The 20,731-nt window shown below is 34.7% G+C and overlaps 1 protein-coding gene and 1 pseudogene across 13 annotated transcripts in view; both read left to right on the plus strand.

The window, feature by feature from the left end:
• The window catches only part of NCAM1 (neural cell adhesion molecule 1), a 311,181-nt gene that overhangs the window by 10,827 nt on the left and 279,623 nt on the right, over nt 1-20,731 (plus strand). The gene's annotated exons all lie outside the window — the stretch shown is intronic.
• On the plus strand, nt 5,441-5,506 carry LOC114672503 (U7 small nuclear RNA; annotated as a pseudogene).

Consider the following 20,731-nt stretch of genomic DNA (forward strand, 5'->3'; position numbering starts at 1 on the left):
AACCCAACTGTGATATATTTTCTAAAGCAGATAATTTTGGAAAGACACACTTGTAATGACCTTGGATAAGGATAAAAGGGGCATAACTGAGATGTTAGAAATGACAAAGCAACAAGCAAGGGTGGATGATAGATCCCAAATGGTAGATGACAGAGAGAGAGAAAGCTCTTTAAAGTTATAAACTTGAGGGAATGAAATAAACACGGAGAATTCACACGTTAGGTGAGAGTTGAAGGAGAATTTGAAGGAAGAATTTAGCCCCGCTGAGAGGAAGGGTGGATGAGGTAAGTATGTGTGTTCCATGTTTGGGAGGTGACTGGAGCAAAGCCCAGTTAAAGAGACCAAGAAGACTCAAAGATGGTAGTAATCTAACCTATATTTTTATATGTTCAGTGGAGAGAAAAACACCATGAGTTATGGTCAGTACTTTGCAGGGTTTTTATCACACCCACAGGTATTTATGTGGCACTATTTCTATAGCACACAGAATGATATCTTGCCTATAATTCAGAAGGTGATAGTGAACAAATGAAGAGAACCAGAGCTTAGTGGTACGAAAGCCTAGGTTAGAAAAGTACAATAAAGTGAAGTGAAAAAAAGTTGGAAACAAATAGTATATATAGGTATAATCCCAATCTTGTCAAAAAGCACCTCTTTCACTCACTCTATAATCAAGACTGGAAGAAGGTAAATCACTATTTATGTTGTCTGAGTTTTTGATAATGAGCACATATTGCTTTGCAAAACAAATAGTGCAGTAAAAACAAGGGCAGCAGTACTAAGGGTGGTTAAAAGTATAAAGAAGGTGAGAATTAAGTAGAAACTTGGGATTTGTGTCAGAGGAGAGTGGTGATGTCAGAGGGATTTCAGTTGACTGGTGAAATTCAAATTCTTTACTTAGAGTCAAATACTGAGGAAGAGCTGATGTCCAGGATGCTTGGCAAAGAAAGAAGAAAAGGAGGGCTGCTAGTTTGGGTGACGGCTTCATCATGAAGGTTCCTGGGCACATTGAACTATGCATCACCACGGAAAAGAGCCAGAGGGAGGGGAGAGGTGATGAGCAACCTTTGCAAAGGACAGCAGGATAATTTTATGCCAGAGGAAATGAATAAAGTTAGGGGTTTTCCCCAGTGACTTCATTTATCATATGAGTTGATTATTTTTAGATTCAGTTTTGTCTTCTTACCTCATTGCCCGTGGTATTCAAACATTTATTTCTAGACCTTTAAAAAATGTTTCTATAGCAAAATCTTTTTGAAGCTTGTTCTGCATGTCACAAATTGGATGTGTTGTTTTTATCAGATCAGCATATCAGTGATTGATTACTTTTCTAATGTTCTTTTATTCATTTTCAGTTTGAGTGTCCATTCTGTTCACATGAGAGGCTGCCAGTCACCAGTTAAGCTGCAATTGCTATATGAGAATTGGACTTACAGTACACCATAAAGGTGTACTTTAAGCAGCCTTAAAGGCCTGTTATCATGGGCATAAGAAGATGGAAATCCAATGAAAGCTCTTTGATTTGGGTACATAATTATAAATTATCTTTCTTTCTGAATTTAGTATCTCCTTTTGGTGTCGGAGGCAATGCATACTGCACCGGGTGCCCCGAGGACCTTTGGTATCAAATCTACAATTTCGAACCGTGACTCTCCTGCTTTTCGTGACCTTGAGCCAGTTATTTAATCTCCAATGATCAGTTTATTTCTCTGTGAATCAGGGATAATACCCAACTAATAGGGTTATTGTGAGGACAAAATGAGGTAGTTTATACAACTGTCTGGCACATAGTGAGCTCAGTAATTTTTTTCCCATGTCCTTTCTTTTTGCTAAAGTTCACAGTGAAGGGATATGCAATTTGTGTTGGATTTAAGTATTTGTATTGATTCTAATGAGAATCACATTTTCCATTTATTTTTCATTTTCTGAGAGTTCAGGATCACTGTGAGTTGCAACTGAGTTGGAAATGCCATGCTTAATTTTGGAGCTGTTTTACCTCCTGTGAAAGCAAAGCCTAGTAGATCTTGATTTTGACAAAAGTAATATTTAAACAATTAAAAGTGGTTTATCTAGATTCTCCTTTCCATTTGCATAAGGTTAATATCAAACCTGTCAGTTCACTGTAATGGTGGAGCCATAAAATTTAGTATATTTAAATAATGGTTGCTGCTAAAGATCATATTGGTGACACTTCATTAATCTGGAAGTCACTTACCTGGCAACCTTGATTCTTTGAAACATGAAGAATGAAGAAGTGAGGGAAAGAAGCCTCTGAAGAGCTAGCATAGCATCTTTTTCTTTCTTGATGCAGTATCTTTCATATCGCTGAGAAGTTCGTAACATTTCTCTTGCTTCTTGTCTCTTTGTCTGAATTCCTCTTTATTATGTTTGCTCTAGTATCTCCTTTTGTGTTTCATGTTGTTTCATTTAACTCCTCAAATTCTAATGATCCCTGGCTGCCTATTAGTAAAGAATGAGACCTGAAGCACTGTGGGGCTCAGTGTGGGGTGTCATGCTGAACGACTGCGCAGGAACTTGGTTCATTGGGTGGGGGACATCCATGTATATTCATGAGTACTTACATTTTCTTTTGGACTGATTGACTTAAGAGAATCCAAAATTTTGCAGCAGGCAGGATATAAGTCCAAATACTGTTTTTCTCTAAGCTGAATAGGAAGAAATGGATTGGGGGTATTTTTCCTTCTGTAGTGTAGATTTCATTTAATTCTCCTATTTTCAGTAGGGTGTTTCTGTCCTCAACAAAGTCTGGTGTACCCAAGGACAAAGTGCATCTGGTTCAGTCTCTCTATTAATAAAAATTGAGCCTTCTGCTGGGGTGAGGGGAGTATAGGAGAAGAGATATATGGTGCCACCTTCCTGTAGCTTACAGTTTGTGTGTGTGTGTGTGTGTGTGTGTTTGAAGTGAGTGGTATGAGAGGCTCTATTGGCTTTAATTTTGGAGCAGACTCAGAACCCACTGATGACCTGTCTCCTTCAGGGTTTCTAATTGCTAAAGTCCAAAGCAGACTTTTAAAATCTTTTTTGAAATCTTTTATCTTGCATGTTTTAGGATAGAATCGTTGAGACTGAAAGAAGCTTGCAGTTCTTAAAGGAAAAGGAACATGCTCTAGGGGTGCATCAAAGGCAAAAACCCAAAAAGAGGAATGTTCAGACAACTTCAAGAGATTGACAATTTAAACAGTTTTAAGGAAACTTTTCTGAACTGAAGCATTCTCAAGAGATTCCAAGGTGGCCTGAGATTCCACGTTTCTTAGATAGAAAGACGTGGACTTGGCAGTGATTTTGCAAATCAGAACAGGAACAATTTCACGAACACATTGGCAAATGGCCATGTCTCAGACTTGTTGGGTAGTTAAATGTTCACTGGAAACATTGACTTAATCCAGTATTTATGAAATAATTCCCGTGTTCTATGTAGTTGGTCTAGGAATTGGAGGTAAAAGATGAATACCATTCGGTAGCTTTGTGAAAAATTCTAGACTACGTTCAGAAAGTTTTTGTTTACACTTGTAATATTTATTCCTGTGGAATGACACAAAAGACAATCTTGAAATGTCAGAAAATGATAAATAAGAGTTATTTACTCTTTTCTCAGAGTTTTTTTCCTTTTGTGTATGTAACTGAAAGTTACTTATCACATGTTTAAAATTTAAAAATTTCATCAAAGAAAACCATCTGTCATAATGAAGTAAAAAAGGAACATTATGTGATTTTCTTTGAAGATAAGGGATTGAAAGTGAGTCAGTTAACTGCCCTAGATTACCATTTGAGGTCATTTTGAACTAAATTGGCTTTGGAATCAGAATTTAAATTACCAGTCAGACTCAATTAAGATAACTGGTCATGAAGGCAGTTCATTCGCCTGCCTTCCTTCTCATAAAAAGAATATTTTTATTATTTGTATTCCTTTCTAGCCAAGTTAGACATAGGCGTTATTTTTGAGAATATAAGCATTTCACACAATAATTGATTTAGGTATTTAAGGGTAGTTTTGTATCTAAATAGGAAACCAGAAAAATCATTCACTGTTTGGTGTTCTAGAGATAGTCACAGTAGATGCTTTTGAAGTCACTGGGAGGTAAATCAATATATTACTGAGTTATATTTTTGCTGCCCTGTGCAATATTAACAGAATAACTTTCACAAACAAACCCCACTTAAAGTTATTTAGTCACAATAATAAACTTATAATTGGACATATTTTAAGAAAACATAAATTATAAATATGTACAGTTATTTTAACAATTTATGTATGTATTTCTAAATACTAGACTTTTTGTTTGTGATAAGTGAGTATAAAATTATATATATATAATTATATACTCTTAACTTGCTCAACATAAGAGATTTAAAATGATGTGAGTTTAATCTTCTGCTGTGAGTTTAATCTTCACTTTCATCTTTTTATTTATTTAAAGACTAGAACAAATAAATCAATACTTTTTTAATTATAAATTTTTAGTAATTGAAAATTATTAAATGTACAAAGGAGGAGAACTTTTAGAATTTAGAAGTACAAAGGAGGAGAACAATTTAAACCTACAGACGAATTTGGTGGGATTGGTTGTGTGTCTGCGGCTGTCTGGAGAATCCAGGTGCTTAAGTGCCTTGTACTAGCTGGACACTGGAACTTCACAGGGAAACAAAAATGTCTTGAATGACTTGCTGATGTTCTTGAAATGATGCTAATATCTATTCTATACAACCTGAAAGTATGTAGATATTATTGATTGTTTAGAGTCACGTGTCTTGGGATTTGGGACTATTGGTGAGAAGATTGGTTTGATGTAGACCATGATAGGTATCGATCTACATATATTTTTGAAATATTTTGGCTAAAATGCAATTTGATGTGGTAAGTCTTATCCATATCTAATATTTTATCTTAAAACTGTATCTATAGAAGTTTTTTTAAAGAAAGAACAGAAAAATCAAAGTTGCATTTTGATGTTTAATGCATTGGTTTTAAAAAATTATATTCAGAGCAAAATGTTTGGGTTTTTGATGATTTTTTGCTGAAAACATTAGGTGCCAATGTCAGGTAGTTCTGTGACTACAATTGTGTCATGATACTTTGTGCGTGGAGACAGTCCAAAACCAAAAATGAGACAAGAGAAATCCTTATTAAGGAAGGCCTAACAACCGTATCAGATAAGTTTGTTTTTTTCTTGGAAACTTTGGTAAAAAAAAAAAAACATCACCTAGGAAATAATGTATTAGAAATGCTCCTTAAATGTGCATATATGTTTAATCTGTTCTACAAAGATATTATTTTCTTTGTGGCATTGTTTTATTGAACAAATTTTGTTAAATTTTCTATTAAAACAGTCTTACAATGAATTTAATAACAATTTGGAAAACTCGCAATCTTTATAAGCGCACATGTAAGTGAGATGGATTACTATTAAAATGCAATTTCTAGTATTACAGCTCTTTTAGAATTTGTCTAGCAGATTTTGTTTTTTACCATGAAAGAAATGTCATTTCTTAGTCTTCATTTGGAATTTATAAAAAATTTTAAAAATCACCACATTTTCCAAAAGTTCATGCCAGACATCATCATTCACTGTTTTAAAATGAAGTGCAATTTCTTAATAAGAAAGTATAGCTTGAGTCTTGTCCCATATAAATGAGTTTCCGAGATTTGGAAAAAAAAGTTAATACATTGGAATCAATAGTTGACCATAGATTTAAATATGATACAAAAGGTTTAAAAATCTAAATTGTCATTGTTTACAAAATATTGGCAAATTAGAGCTACAGCGCTTGGTGTTATTGTGTAATCTTCTGTTTAAAAATAAACAGTGGAAATAATTGTAGAAACCTCTGGGCTTAGAAAGGCTTGTTGGTGGTTCTTCACATCCTACTAAAAAAGCAGGCTGTCTTTGCATATTAATCACTCTGTGAAAGGAAGCTTGCCTTATTTGCATTGTACATGCACTAAGAAGTCCAATAGTGCGCCTGAGAAAAAAAATGAGGGGATTGTAATTGTTGTTCTGAAAAGGGTTTTTATTCCATTCAAGTGGAAAAGCTGAATACTGGAGAATTAGTGCAGTGTTTTGTGGAAGAAGAGTCCCTTTTGGCCACTGCATTGCATGTGGTGCAGTCCCAGTGTGTAAGGATCCTGAACGTTGGGGTGAAGAGGAAAGTGACTCATCTTTCTACGATGCAATAGTCTATGTTCTTGTACATCTCTAAAATTTTGTAAGCATTTTCTCCTTGTTATGTATCCAAAAAGAGGTAGATTGAAATTCTGAGAATATATGCCATATTGGAAATCTCGGGAGAATTAAACATGAATCAAAAAATCTAAATATAAGTAGCTTAGGTTTTGGGAGTGGGGTGAGATGGGGACACACAGCACAAAATTAAGCAAATTGTATTTAAGTGTTACTGTTTTTAGGAGATACGTGATTCGGTTAATGCCTGGAAGATATTTGTCCCCCAAATTGATTTTAAATGATATTTTTGACATTATCTTAGTAATAATGGCATGGTTTTTTCTTCATTGTATTTTAAGATTCAGTGGTTGAATGTAAACATTGAGAATAAACAGAAGAAATGTTCTTAATATCAGTGAGGCCTTCTTTTAATAAGACTGTGTAAGATGAGCTACTTATAATGTTTCTCTTCTATGGTAAAATACTCTTCCATGAAAGCTTTTCCTGATCTCCTAGTTCTAGCTGGCAACAGCCACATTAGCCAGAACAGTTTCCAAAACCTCAAAATGTACATTAATTATTTTGGAGGTCTGTTACTTTGGACTGGTTTAATATACTTTACATATTTTAAGCATCTTTTGAAAAATTCTGCACAGAATATGCCATTTCCAAGTAGATTTGAATTTCACAAGGGGGAAAATATGCCATTGTCTGTGTTCACATATTTTGACAAAATGATTGTGTATAATCATGGAGACAAAGCTTATTGTTTTTAAATGATTTTGTTAAATACTAGAAAGTAGTTAACTGAGTTAAAAGGTTTCATACAGGTTTCCTAAAACCCATTTGGCTTAGATATATTTAACTATCTGTGAAACTACTTGTTTTTATCCTCTTTACTATTGTATGGATTTGGTTGGATTTTGACTCTTGAACACAGATCCTCTGATGACACCATTTTGATTTTATTTGAATTGCTTTCTGTAATACTCAAGTATATGGAAATTGTGTTTAATTTGGGCTTATGTACAGTGGTCCATAGACTTTGAGTGTGTGCTTGGGTTGCTGTTCTGAAGAACAGAAGTAATCAAGAAGTAGTCTGAAAAAGTAGGACCATAAAAAATTAGACTGGTAGAACAACAACAATAACAACAACAACAAAACTATAATTTTTGTCATTCAAAAGTCCTTATATAGGTTTCATAATAAATTTTTTGCAAAGTATTACTAATGTACTTCTCCAAATGTTTATTATAGACGTGTCAAAAGACAAAATTACAACAAATTTAGTTATAAATCTTATTGTCTTTTATTTGTGATTCATAAATTGGGGCAGCCTCCATTCAACAAAATAGAACGAGAGCTCCCACTGAGCAGTGGCAGAACAGTAGGTTTGGAAAGTGGGAACATGGAAACAACTATAGAAAAAAAAAAAAAGACTGGTTAACATCAGGTTACTTCCAGTGACTTTTTTTCTAGTTAAAGCAGAGGAGACTTCTTTATTGCACTGACTCAGGTTGACTGGAATCTCCTGTTTTCAGGAAAACCCAGTCTGTTTTGGGATCTATCTGCTTCTTTAAAGTTTCAGTTTGATTATATGGCATGTAGCCAGACTGACTCCATTTTGGTTTGGTCTGGTCTCTTGGGATCGGGTGCAGAAGCTCAGTCTAAAACAATGGCCTCCCATAATTTTCGTTTAACAGATATAATTTTTAGGGTTTATACTTCATTTACATTTGAACCTTTTTATAAAAATCTGAAATGCATTACACATTTTTAGAATTGTGTAGACTTCATAAGTATGCAAAACAAAAACAGCTGGTATCAAACGTCACATGATCACCTCTAAATTCAGAAAACATACTTGACAAAATGCGACACCCCTTCAGGATGAAAACACTCATTAAACAAGGAATAGAAAGTACTTCCCTGACCTGATAAAGGGCATCTATGAACAATTCAGAGCGAACATATACAAATGGCCCATAAGGACAAATGGCCAAAAGATGCTCAACATCATTAGCCATCAGGGGAAATGTAAATCAAAGCCACAGTAAGATACCACTTCACACCCGCTAGGATGGCTAGAATCAAAAAGACAGATAACCACAAGTGTTAATAATGTTGTGGAAAAATTGGAACCCTCAGACACTACGGGTGGGAATGGAAATGGTGCAGCCTCTTTGGAAAACAAGTCTGGCAGTTCTTAAACAGAGTTACCATGTGAACCAGCAGTTCTGTTCTTCCAAGAGAAGCAAAAACATATGTCCGTATAAAAACATGTACGCTAATGTTCATGGAACATTATTAATAATAGTCAAAAAGTGGAAAATACCTAAATGTCCGTCAATTGATGAATGAACCAAAAAATGTGGTATATTTATACAATACAATATTATTGAGAAATAAAAAGGAATGCAATACTGATACATACTGCACATGGCTGAGCCTTGATTCGGCATTTTAGTAACGTGAGATCCTTAATTGTGTTAGCTGTTTGTTTGTTTGTAACCATGAAGGTTTATGTATTAATTTTTCAATAGTTTTGAGGGTACGGGTGATTTTTTTGTTACATGGGTAAGTTCTTTAGTGGTGATTTCTAAGATTTTGGTGCACCTGTCACTGGAGCAGTGTACATTGTACCTAGTATGTAGTCTTTTATCCCTGTGAAGGTTTATTTTAATCTTTGCACTTGTTAATGTTTATCCTTAATTCTTACTAACTTTTAGATGGTGGGTATAACATCTTCATGAGAATAGCTAAAATAATTTTATTTGGATATTCCTCAAAGAACTACTGAATGTGAGCATGCTAAGATTACCCCTGGCAAAACGGAAAATGCCTAGCACCTGGAAGCATCTGTTTCTGTCTTTCTTGTAGGAGAGGGGAAATATTTATGTCTTCCATTTATGTGTTTTGACTGGGGAAAATTTTCCCTTTTATTCTGGGGAGCTGTTACTCAGGATAAGAGAATGTAGAGGAGAATCACCCCTTTCACATACCTAATAGCTTTACCATATTACTACAGTAGTATCTTATGTTGTATGCATTGATTGTCAATCTCTTCCCTTCATCTCCACCATTTTGATAGCTTAAGGCTTATCATTCATTCTCTGTGCATAGAAAAAAAAATGAAATGATGTTTCCCAGTATTTTATAATCTTTCCTTCACGAACTGCAGAAGAAAAGTGTTTGGGTTTTGTCCCAATCATCATAAAGCTGTACACAATACATACGGTCGCATTTGAAAGCAAGGCTAAGATGGATTTAAGATGTATTTCTTGTCATGTGAAATGTCCTCCTCAGTGGTCTTAAATAAAATATTAATTAGATAATTCTGCAGTGATTAATATGAAAATGGTTACATAATTCTTAGATGGCATGTATTGTGTTGGGCTAACACCACATTGCTTTTCTAGAATACTGGTAAAGAATATCTTATGGGACTGCCCTTTAACTAAAAGCACAAATCTTTACTAGTGGTCCTGAGCTAACTGGAACTGCTGTAGATCGCTTGCCAATTTTCCACTAGGATGCTTTGGTGTATTTGGTGCAACTATTCCCACAATCACTTAGAGGAGCCATGCAGAGGGAGCTAACCCATAGGAAATTAAGGAATTTGAAGAATCTTTGAAAATTCATCTTATTTAACTTTCTAAAACAAAATTTGCGAACATCTCAGATAAGAATCTGTCTTTAAAAAAAAGACATCTTAGACATACAGATGGAGGTTTAAGTTCAAAGGTTTTTTGCATTCAAATAAAATTAGTTGTTGACTTTCACTAGATGGCTCTCTTTTTTTTTAGAATGAGTTCAATATTTATTCAAGTAAACAATCAAGTTTTGATAAGCCTGTTCAGACAGACGTCTTATTTTGTGATACAGGTGACACCAAGCCCATAATGTGATTTTTTTCCCCCCTCAAGAAGTTTGTAACTTACTCTGGCAATTGGGATGCATTTCCCTATAAGATGTTATATGTGGTGGTTTTGTCCAGATTAACCAAAATGCAAATCTTTGTATTCTCTACAGTGCCTAGCAAAGGGTCTTGCACATAGGTACAAGTTGTCAGAGTTGGCTCAGTTTCACTCTGAGCCCCTTGTAGGTAGCCTTTATTCATTCCTGCATTCTACATGTATTTATGCCTTTGACTGAGAGGTAAGATCTAAGAGAGGAATAGATATATCTGAATTCATTTGTAAAAAGGGTGCTAGCTGGGAATGTATGCAAAGGTTTGGTGGCAGTGAGTAAACGAGAACTGGGGATGGCCTTGCTCAAAAGATGGGGAAGTTGGGAGGTCATTGGAAGCAGTAGATTCTGGGAATGACTTGATGGGAGCATGTTTTGGGAAGTTGGATTTGTTGCTCTTCTTTTGGAAGCTGGGAGGGATTATAGTCTGGAAAACCAGTAGTGAAGGGGTAGGAGGAATACTGTAGAGGCTGTGTGAGGTGATGGGAGGTGGAATTGGAGTTCCGATTGTGAGATGTAAAGGAAGGCATTATGCAAGAAATACTACAGAGGGAAGATTGATGAACTTAGTGACTGATTTGGATATGCAAAAGAGGAAAGAATGGAGATTATTTAGATTTCAGGTGAGGCGCATGGTAAGCGTAAATGTCACTAGTAATGGAATTGGGGAATGGGAAAACAGGGACTTTTAATTAAAAAAAAAATGAAATAGTTTGGCTTGGGCAAGGTGACCCTGAGATTAAAGTGGACTGTCTAGGAAGAAAAGCCAGGTATACCGCTGGAAATAGAAGTCTACAGTTTTTAGGAGAGATCATGTTAGAGACATAAATCTGTAGTTATTTAAGTAGTAGATGGCTCTCGAAGGATAAGTCCATTTAGAGAGAGAAGCAGAGAGGACCAGGAACGGAACCTAGCCAAGCACTTACATTCTGAAGATGGGCAGTTTTTATATGTAATAGTTACTAAAAAGCGGTACCAAGTCATTTAAGCAAGTTACTGTTTTGTATATTTTCAAAAAGAATTAAAACCACAGAGCTGCCTTTTTTTATATCGTGGTACTGCTTTGAATTCTTATTCTCTTTTTAATTCACTCTGTCTCTGTTTTAATGAAGAAGTTTGTTTGCAGTCTATACCAATTTCTTGTTGGGGTTTTTATCTTTTAGTGCTTTGGGTAATAACATAGCTGATACATGAAAGATTGTGTAGCTCTCATTGATTTCAAATCTTTAGGCCTTAATGAAATTATATTCCAGGATACCAGGAGAATTGTAAATAAATCCATGAACAGCTACAGAAAATGATTTTGAGAAATCATGAAAATGAACAAAAATTCTGATTTTTTTTTCAAGTGGAAAGAGGGTGAATTCTTCCCCCAGGAAGATGGGGGAACTTAATGCCCATCCTGGAAAAGTTTTAAGAATCAACAATTAAGCAGATGATATGGGAGCCCAGAGAAGAAAGCCAGCATCTAATGTGGGTTCACTAAGGACAGGTTATATCAAAACTCAATTCTGTCTTTGGCAAGATTTCCAGACTGAAAATGGAGTTTATATTCGTTTATCATGATAGCCAAATGGAGAAATACAAGCTCGGTGCAAGTAATTGGTCAAATGACCATGCGCCTCATCAACTTGGAATGTGTTGGCTCTGCATTTTGCAGGATTTCCTTAATTATTTACTTATTTAATATTTAAGGTGTTAACTATGATGTTTTGATATACATGTACATAACAAAGTGATTACTATAGTCAAGCAAATTAACATATTCATCATCTCACATAGTCACCTGTATGTATGTATGTATTTATTGTGAATAGAGTTCTGAAAGTCTACTGTCTTAGCGAATTTCCATCATACAATACAATATTATTACCTGGTCATCATGTGGTGCTTTAGGTCTCTAGACTTATTCATCCTCCATAATTGCAACTTTGTATGCTTTGACTTATGTCTTCCCATTAGCTCCTCTCCTAATCCCTGCCCTGGTAACCACCATTCTACTCCGTTTCTATGAATTTAGTTTTGTTTCTTTTAGAATCCACATATAAATGAGATTATGCAGTACTGTCCTCGTGTGTCTGGCTTATTTCACTTAGTATAATGTTCTCTTGGTTTATCTATATTACCTTAATGGCAGGATGTCCCTCTTTTTAAAGGCTGAATAATATTCACACACACACACACACATATATACACACACGAATTTATATGTATATACTAATTTATATATATACTAATTTATATATATATATATTTATTGTGGCACAGTTTTAAAATTCATCTGTCAATGGATATTTAAGTTTTTTCTATAACTTGTCTATTGTGAATAATGCTTCAGTGAACATAGGAGTGCAGATATCTTCATGAGGTGGTGATTTCATTTCCTTTGGGTACATATCCAGAAGACGGATATTTTCTGGGGCATACAGTAATTCTATTTTTAATTTCTCTAGGAACCCCCATACTATTTTCTACTGTGGCTGCAGCAGTCTTACATGCCCACCAACAGTGTACAAGGGTTCCCATTTCTCTACATGGTTACCCACACTTGTTATCTCTTGCCTTTTTGACAAAAGCCATCCTAACAGGTGTGAGATGATTTCTCATTGTGGTTTTGATGTGTATTTTTCTAATAATTAGCACTGTTGAGCACCTTTTTGTATACCATATCTGTTGGTTATTTTTAGGTGTTTTTAGGAAAAACATTCAGATCCTTTGCCCATTTTTAAATTGGTTTATTCATTGTTTTTGCTCTTCAGTTTGTGTGTTCCTTATATATTTTAAATATTAACTCCTTTTCTGACACATGGTTTACAAATATTTTCTCCCAACCCATAGACTTCCTTTTCTATTTTTGATTGTTTCCTTTGCTGTGCAGAAACTTTTTAGTTTGATATAGTCCCACTTGTTTATTTTTGCTTTTGTTGCCTGCACTATCCTATATATATATTTTTTTAAATCATTGCCAAGACCAGTGTCAAGGAGCTTTTCCCCTATATTTCCTTCTAAGAGTTTTATAGCTTCAGGTCTTTAATTCATTTTGAGTTGATTTTTGTGTATGATGTAAGATAAGTATCCAATTTCATTCTTTTGCATGTGGATATTTATTGAAGAGACTGTCTTTTCCCTGTTATGACTTCTTGGTGCTCTTGTTGAAAATTAGGGCATATAATACCATATAATGCATATAATGCCACATATCTTTTGGTTTATTTCTGGGTTATCTGTCCTATTCCATTGGTCTATGTATCTTGTTTTTTTTGTTGTTGTTGTTTTTTGTTTGTTTTTTCTGCCTGTACCATACTGTTTTGATTATTATCACTTTGTAGTAGATTTTGAAATCAGATGGGGTGATGCCTTCAACTTTGTTCTTATTGCTTAGGACTACATTGGCTATTCAGAGTCTTTTGTTTTCCATATTAAAGAATTTTTTCCTATTTCTGTAGAAAATGTCATTGTAGTTTTGATAGAGATTGCATTGAATCTGTAGCTGCATTGAATCGGTAGCTCCCTTTTGGTAGTATGGACATTTTAACAGTATTAATTTTTTCAGTCAATAAACATGGGACATCTTTCCATTTATTTGTGCCTTCTTCAATTTCTTTCATCAATGTTATGTAGTTTTCTGTATACAGATTTTTTACCTCTTTAGTTAAGTTTATTCCTAAGTATTTTATATTTTTTGATGCTATTCTAAATGAGATTGTTTTTAGATTTCTTTTTCAGATAGTTTGTTTTTAGAGTATAGAAATATTACTGATTTTTGTATGTTGATTTTGTATCCTGCAATTTCACTGAATTTGTTTATTAGTTCTAACAGCCTTTTGGAGGAATCTTTAGTGTTTTTTTTTAATATAAAGGATTATGTTACCTGCAAATAGTAACAGTTTAACTTCTTCCTTTCAGATTTGGATGTCTTTTATTTTATTTTTATTTTTTCTTGTCTAATTGCTCTGGCTAGGACTTTCAGTACTATTTTAAACAGAAGTGATAAGAATAGGCATCCATATCTTGTTCCTGATCTTAGAGGAAAAGCTTTCAACTTTTCAAGGTTAAGTATGGTGTTAGTTGTGGGCTAACACATATGACCTTTATTATGTTGAGTACAGTCTTTCTATACCTAATTTGTTGAGAGCTTTTAATCACAAAAGAATGTTGAATTTTGTCAAATGCTTTTTCTGCACTTACTGAGATGATAGTATGGTTTTTGTCCTTCGTTCTTTTAATATAGTATATCACATTTATTGATTTGCATCTGTTGAGCCATGCTTGTTTTCCGTGAATATATCCCCTTGATTATGGTGAGTTATCCTTTTAATGTGCTGCTGAATTAGGTGTGCTAGTATTTTTTTGAGGACTTTTGCATCTATATTCATTAGGGATATTGGCCTGTAATTTTCTTTTCTTGTAGTGTCCTTGTCTGGCTTTGATATCAGGGTAATGTTGACTTAGTAAAATGAGTTTGGAAGTGTTCCTTCCTCTTCAATTTTTTGGAAAAGTTTGAGAAGGATTGGTATTAATGCTTATTTAAATGTTTGGTAGAATTCATCATTGAAGCCATCAGGTCCTGGGCTTTTCTTTGATAGGAGATCTTTAATTACTGATTTAATATCTTTACTTGTTACCTGTCTGTTCACATTTTCTATTTCTTCATAATTTATTATTCATAGGTTATATGTTTCTAGGAATTTACTTCTAGGTCATCCAATTTGTTGGCGCATAATGTTCATAGTAGTCTCTTATGATCCTTTGTACTTTCATGGTATCAGTTATGTCTCCTCTTTTATTTCTGATTTTATTTATTTCATTTTTCTCTTTTTTAAGTTAGCCTAGCAAAACTTTTGTCAACTTTCATCTTTCAAAAAAAAACTAACTTAGTTTGTTGATTTTTAAATGTTTTTCTACCTTACATTTTATTTATTTCTGCTCTGATCTTTGTTATGTCTTTTTTAAATTAACTTTGTGCTTAGTCTTTTTCTTAATTTTTTAGTTCTTTGAGGTATAACATTAGGTTGTTTACTTCAAACCATTATTCTTTTCCAATGTAGGTATTTATGGTTATAAATTTTCCTTATAGAACTGCTTTTGCTGCATCTTATAAGTTTTGGTAAGTTGTGTTTTCATTTTTGTTTGTCTCCAGATTTTTTTAATTTCTCTTTTGATTCTCCTTTGACCCACTGGTTGTTCAAAAGCATGTTGGTTAATTTCCATATTTTTGTGAATTTTTCAAAATTCCTCTGGTTTCATGCCATCATGGTTAGAAAAGATACTTGATATGATTTCAGTCTCCATAAATTTGTTAAAATTTGGTTTGTGGCCTAACATATGATCTGTCCTGGAGATTGTTCCATGTGTGCTTGAGAAGATTGTGTATTCTGCTGCTGTTGAATAGAATGTTCTATGTATGTGTGTCAGTTGGTCTCATGTATAGTTCAACTCCACTTTTTCCATAATGATTTTTTGTCTGGACAATCTGGCCATTGTTGAAAGTGGGATATTGAGGTCTCTTATTATTATTGGATTGCCTTATGTATTTCCCTTATTATTATTGTATTGCCCTCTGTATTTCGCTTCAGATCTATTAATATTTGTTTTATATATATAGGTACTCTGATGGTGGGTGCATGTATATTTACAGTTGTTATATTCTCTGAATTAATCGACTTTATCATTATGTAATGACCTTTTTTGTCTCTTTTTACAGTTTTTGACTTAAAACCTATTTTGTCTGATGTTAATATAGCTACCCCTGCTCTCTTTTGGTTTTCATTTGCATGAGATCTTTCTCTACCCCTTCACTTTTATTCTATGTGTGTCCTTAAAGCTTCCAAAGTGAGTCTCTTGTAGGTAGCATATAGTCAAGTCTTATTTTTAAAATTAATTCAACCACTTTTTATCTTTTGACCTTTTGGAGACTCTAATGTATTTGCATTCAAGGTAATTATTAATAGGTAAGGAATCACCACGGCATTTTATTTGTTTTGTAAAGGCTTTGTTCTTTTCTACTTCTCTTGCTTTCTTCCTTTGTGATTTGATATTTTTTCTAGTAGCATAAGACTTGATTTTTTTCTCTTTATCTTTTGCATATTTATTACAGGTTTTTGCTTTGTAGTTACCGTGAGGCATACATAGAACATGTTTTAATTATGATAGTTCGTTTTAAGCTGATAAAACAAACTTAACTTTGATTGCACACAAAACCTCTACACTTTTATGCCCCACCTCCCAGCCTTGTTTTACGTTTTTGTATCACAATTTACATCTCTTTATATTGTGTATCCTTTAAAAAATTATTATAGCTATGGTTATTTTTAATAGTTTTGCCATTTAACCTTTATATTATACATAACAGTGATTTACACACCACCATTACAATATTAGAATATTCTGAATTTGACTATTTACCATTACCATTGAGTTTTTACTTTTATGTATATTTATTTTGTTCACTTGCTTTTTTTGTTTCAACTTAACACTCTTTAGCATTTTTTTTTTGTAGGGCAAGTCTAGTGGTGATGAGCACTCTCAGTTTTTATTTGTCTGGGAATGTCTTTTTGTCATTCATTTCTGTAATACAGCTTTGCTGAGGATAGTGCTCTTGATTGGCACTTTTGTTTTGTTTTGTTTTGTTTTAAATCCAGCACTTTGAATATATTAACCCATTTCCTTCTGGTTTTAATGTTTATGGTGAGAAGTCCACTGATACCTTTATGGGGGTTTTCTTGTATGCGATGAGTTTCTTATTTTTTGCTGCTTTCAAATTTTCTCTTTGTCTTTGACTTTCAACAGTATTTGTTTTTTTTTTTTAGATGGATTCTCACTCTATTGCCCAGGCTGAAGTACAGTGGCATAATCTCAGCTCACTGCAACCTCTGTCCTTAGGTTCAAGTGATTCTCATCCCTTAGCCACCCAAGTAGCTGGGATTACAGGTGTGCACCACCACACCTGACTATATTTTTATCAGAGACGGGATTTTCTCATGTTGGCCAGGCTGGTCTTGAACTCCTGGCCTCAAGTGATCTGCCCACCTTGACTTCCCAAAGTGTTGGGATTCCAGACATGAACCACTACACCTGGCTGACTTTTGACAATTTGATTATAATGTGCCTCGGACTGTTCTTCTTTGAATTGATCTTGTTTGGAATCCTTTGAGCTTTGTTAATCTAAATGTGTGTATCTCTTATAAGATTTGTGGAGTTTTCAGATGATTTCTTTAAATAAGCCTTCTGGTCCCTTCTAGCTCTGTTTGCCTTCTGGAATTCCCATAACTTGTATATTTGTATGCTTGATGGTTTCCCATAGGCCCCTTATCCTTTCTTCGCTGTTTTTCATTATTTTTCCTTTTTTTCCCTATAATTGGCTAATTTCAGATGACCTATCTATATTTGAGTTTGCACATTCTTTCTTCTGCATGATAGAGTCTGTTGTTGAAGCACTCTTGAATTTTTCAGGTGTGTTGTATTCTTCAGCTCCAGGATATCTTCTTGGTTCTTTTTTATTTTATGTTTCTATTTATTTATTACATTTATTATTTTGTTCATGAATTGTCTTCCAAAACTCATTTAGTTGTCTAATTGTATTGTTTTGCATCTCACTGAGCTTCATTAATATTATTATTTTGAATTCTCTTTCAAGCAGTTATTAGATCTCCATTTCTTTGGAGTTGATTGTTGGAGCTTTATTAGTTTCCTTTGGTGGTGTCATAATTGCCTGATTCTTTGTTATCCCTGTAGTCTTGTGTTGGTGTCTGCATGTGAAGGAGCAAACAGATCTTCTAGTCTTTTTTTGGGAAAGAGTTTTTAAAATTATATGTTATATATTAGACAAAATTACTTAAAGCCAGTAAATTTTTGTTCAAGGAATTTCACATGTGATTCCTTCTACTGTTCATCAAGGTTTCCTTAATTCCTCTAAAGCTGGAGTCAAGTTTTATCTTCAAGGTAACCCTTTTAAAAAGAACTGAGGCTTAATCCACAATTGTCCTGTCAGCCCTGTCATAATTATTTTATTTTGCCTTCTTTTCTTCTAGTTTTAATGGGGTTGGAGCTGGGTCATGTGGCTGCTACTCCTTCTGCAGTGGGGCCTGTAGGTGGCTAGCCTGTTACCAGGTGGTTTAGTGGGCATGGATCCTGCTTTTTGGTCTCTGGGTGGACTGGACTGCCTCCAGGACTTTGGTCTACAAGGCTAGTTCTGGGTTGAAGGTCTGCTTTAGGGTTTGTAGAGAGCAGGCTTGATTACTAGGTTCATAGACAGTTGTGTTTTTCTCTGGGTCCCTGGGACATCTTCCCACTGGGTCACTGGTTGGGTCCCTGGGCAATCATTATTGCCCTGGTCTATGGTTGAAGAAGGCTGAAACTGAGTTGCAGGTTTGCTTTAGGGCCCACAGCTGGGTCTAAGGTCAGCAGTGCTACCTGGAAGACTCAGGAAGGCATGTCTCCATCTTGTCTCAGTGCTGCTGGCATGACTTACCTCTGACCACCATTGAGAGGGACTGTAGCCAGTCTCAGAGCCATTTCAGGGTTTTTTTGTGGGACTGAAGTCAGCAACCCTGCTCCGGGGACTTACAGAGATACAGTTCTCTCTGGGACCCTAGTAGATCAGCTGGACTAATCTCTGACCGCTGCTGAGAGGGACTGAAGCCAAGTCTCTTGGCTGTTTCTGATCCACAGGTAGAGCTGAGGTCTGTAGGTTTATCATCCATGGTGCGAGTGGGTGTGATTTTTTTCTAGGTCCCAGGGTGAATGGTTCTGATAGAAAGACAATGATCAAACAGAGCTGTAGCTGAGTCCACAGGAGTATGGAAGCCATTTTTGGGTCTAGAGCTAGGGCCATGGTAGGAGAGTCTGTCACCTGGGTGCAGTGCTGTCCTATCAGAAGGTTCTCCTAGGCCTTGTGCTCCACTGGAGTTTCACAGTCTCTTACTTGGCTCTTCAAGCTTCCATTAAAGGCACTTTTGCTGTAGAGGGCTCTGAAATTACTGTCTCTGTTGGGAGCTACGTGCATCTGTTCCACCATCTCTCTGGTGTTCTCTTGTGTTTTCTTATTCAACTTTTACATTAGTATTTTAGGTAGAATGCCATTATAGGTGGCATGGATTGGAACTGAAAATTAATATGATGGGTAATAGTATCAGGATTCAGTATCTCAATAAGTTGGATTAATGAACTAAACATGATGAAATTTAATAGAAATAAAAGCAAAATTCACACTTAGGTCCTCGGTCTGCTACCCCAGGACATATCAAATGATCGATTGAATAAACAAACTAGAATTTAGAGGCAGCACTTTGAAAAAGCCTCAGTAACCTCACTGAGATTCAACAACGTGATGTGGTTTATAGGCTATTATAGTTCATCTGACTTTCAGAATAAGTAGATGTTAATGGCTATGAACTGGTTACATTCACTAAGTGATCTTTTGCTGTTGATTGTTCACTAGTATATGGCCTGAGAAGTAAAAAAAAAAAAAAAAAAGATTGGAGCTGGCAGGTATTTTAGAGATGATTGAGTTTACCCAACTCACTTTACAAATGAAGAAGTGAAGTAAAGAAGAAAGAGAGCAGAGCTTACTTGACTAGGTTCACACAAATAACTACTCATTGTTCTGGGACAGCCTCTGGGACTCCTGAATTTTAAATTTTACTCTCAACATTAGATTTTGTATTTTGTATTTATTGAAGGAAATGTTTTTGATAATAATTTTAGACATATTTTGTACTATCATCAGTTACTAATTGTGCATAATAAAACATTTTATGATTGGCAATATGTCCTGTAAAAGTTGATACAGTAACTTAAGTTTCCATTTATTTTAATGACGAGTAATGTAACAGTTTACATCTGCTTCCTGCCTCATTTATAAAAGTTTTAAAGGAGAAATATTCATTTTTATTAACTTTATTAAGTCTTTAAGGCATTAAATATATTTTTATATTATTTTTAGTGTTGAAGCATCTTTTATTGGAAATTCTGTTGTAATTATGAATATCTCTTGGGAGGAACAGGGAAGAGGAAGCTATGGAGAAAATGGGAGAGAGGAGACTGTAGAGGATGTTTCATTATTTGTATTCTTGTGGGACAACTGCTTCCTCTCAAGGCATCCTTTCTTAAAGAGGCCTGTTATTCAATATGAGATTTTTCTTTACTTTTATGCATTTTTTTCAATGAAAATTCATAATCATAAATTGTTAAAAATGCAAGTGAGTTTACAATGAAAAACACTAGTTCACTGATTACTATTTTCCATCTGAAGAAGAAACCACTTTTACATCTTGTAGTTGTTTCATTGAGTGGTTGCTTGCATATTGCTAAATAATATATTTTTATGTTTTAAACTTAATATGTCTAATTGTTTTAAAATGTGACTCATTTACATGGTTCGAAAATGAAAAGCATAAAAATATATGTACTGAGATATCTCCTCTAAACACAGAAAAATCAATGAACTCTTTTTTTTTTTTTTGATATGGAGTCTCGCTTTGTCGCCCAGGCTGGAGTGCAGAGGCGCGATCTGTGCTCACTGCAACCTCCGCCTCCTGGGTTCACGCCATTCTCCTGCCTCAACCTCCCGAGTAGCTGAG

Source organism: Macaca mulatta, chromosome 14 (assembly GCF_049350105.2).
Source record: "Macaca mulatta isolate MMU2019108-1 chromosome 14, T2T-MMU8v2.0, whole genome shotgun sequence".
In the NCBI taxonomy this organism is placed as follows: domain Eukaryota; kingdom Metazoa; phylum Chordata; class Mammalia; order Primates; family Cercopithecidae; genus Macaca; species Macaca mulatta.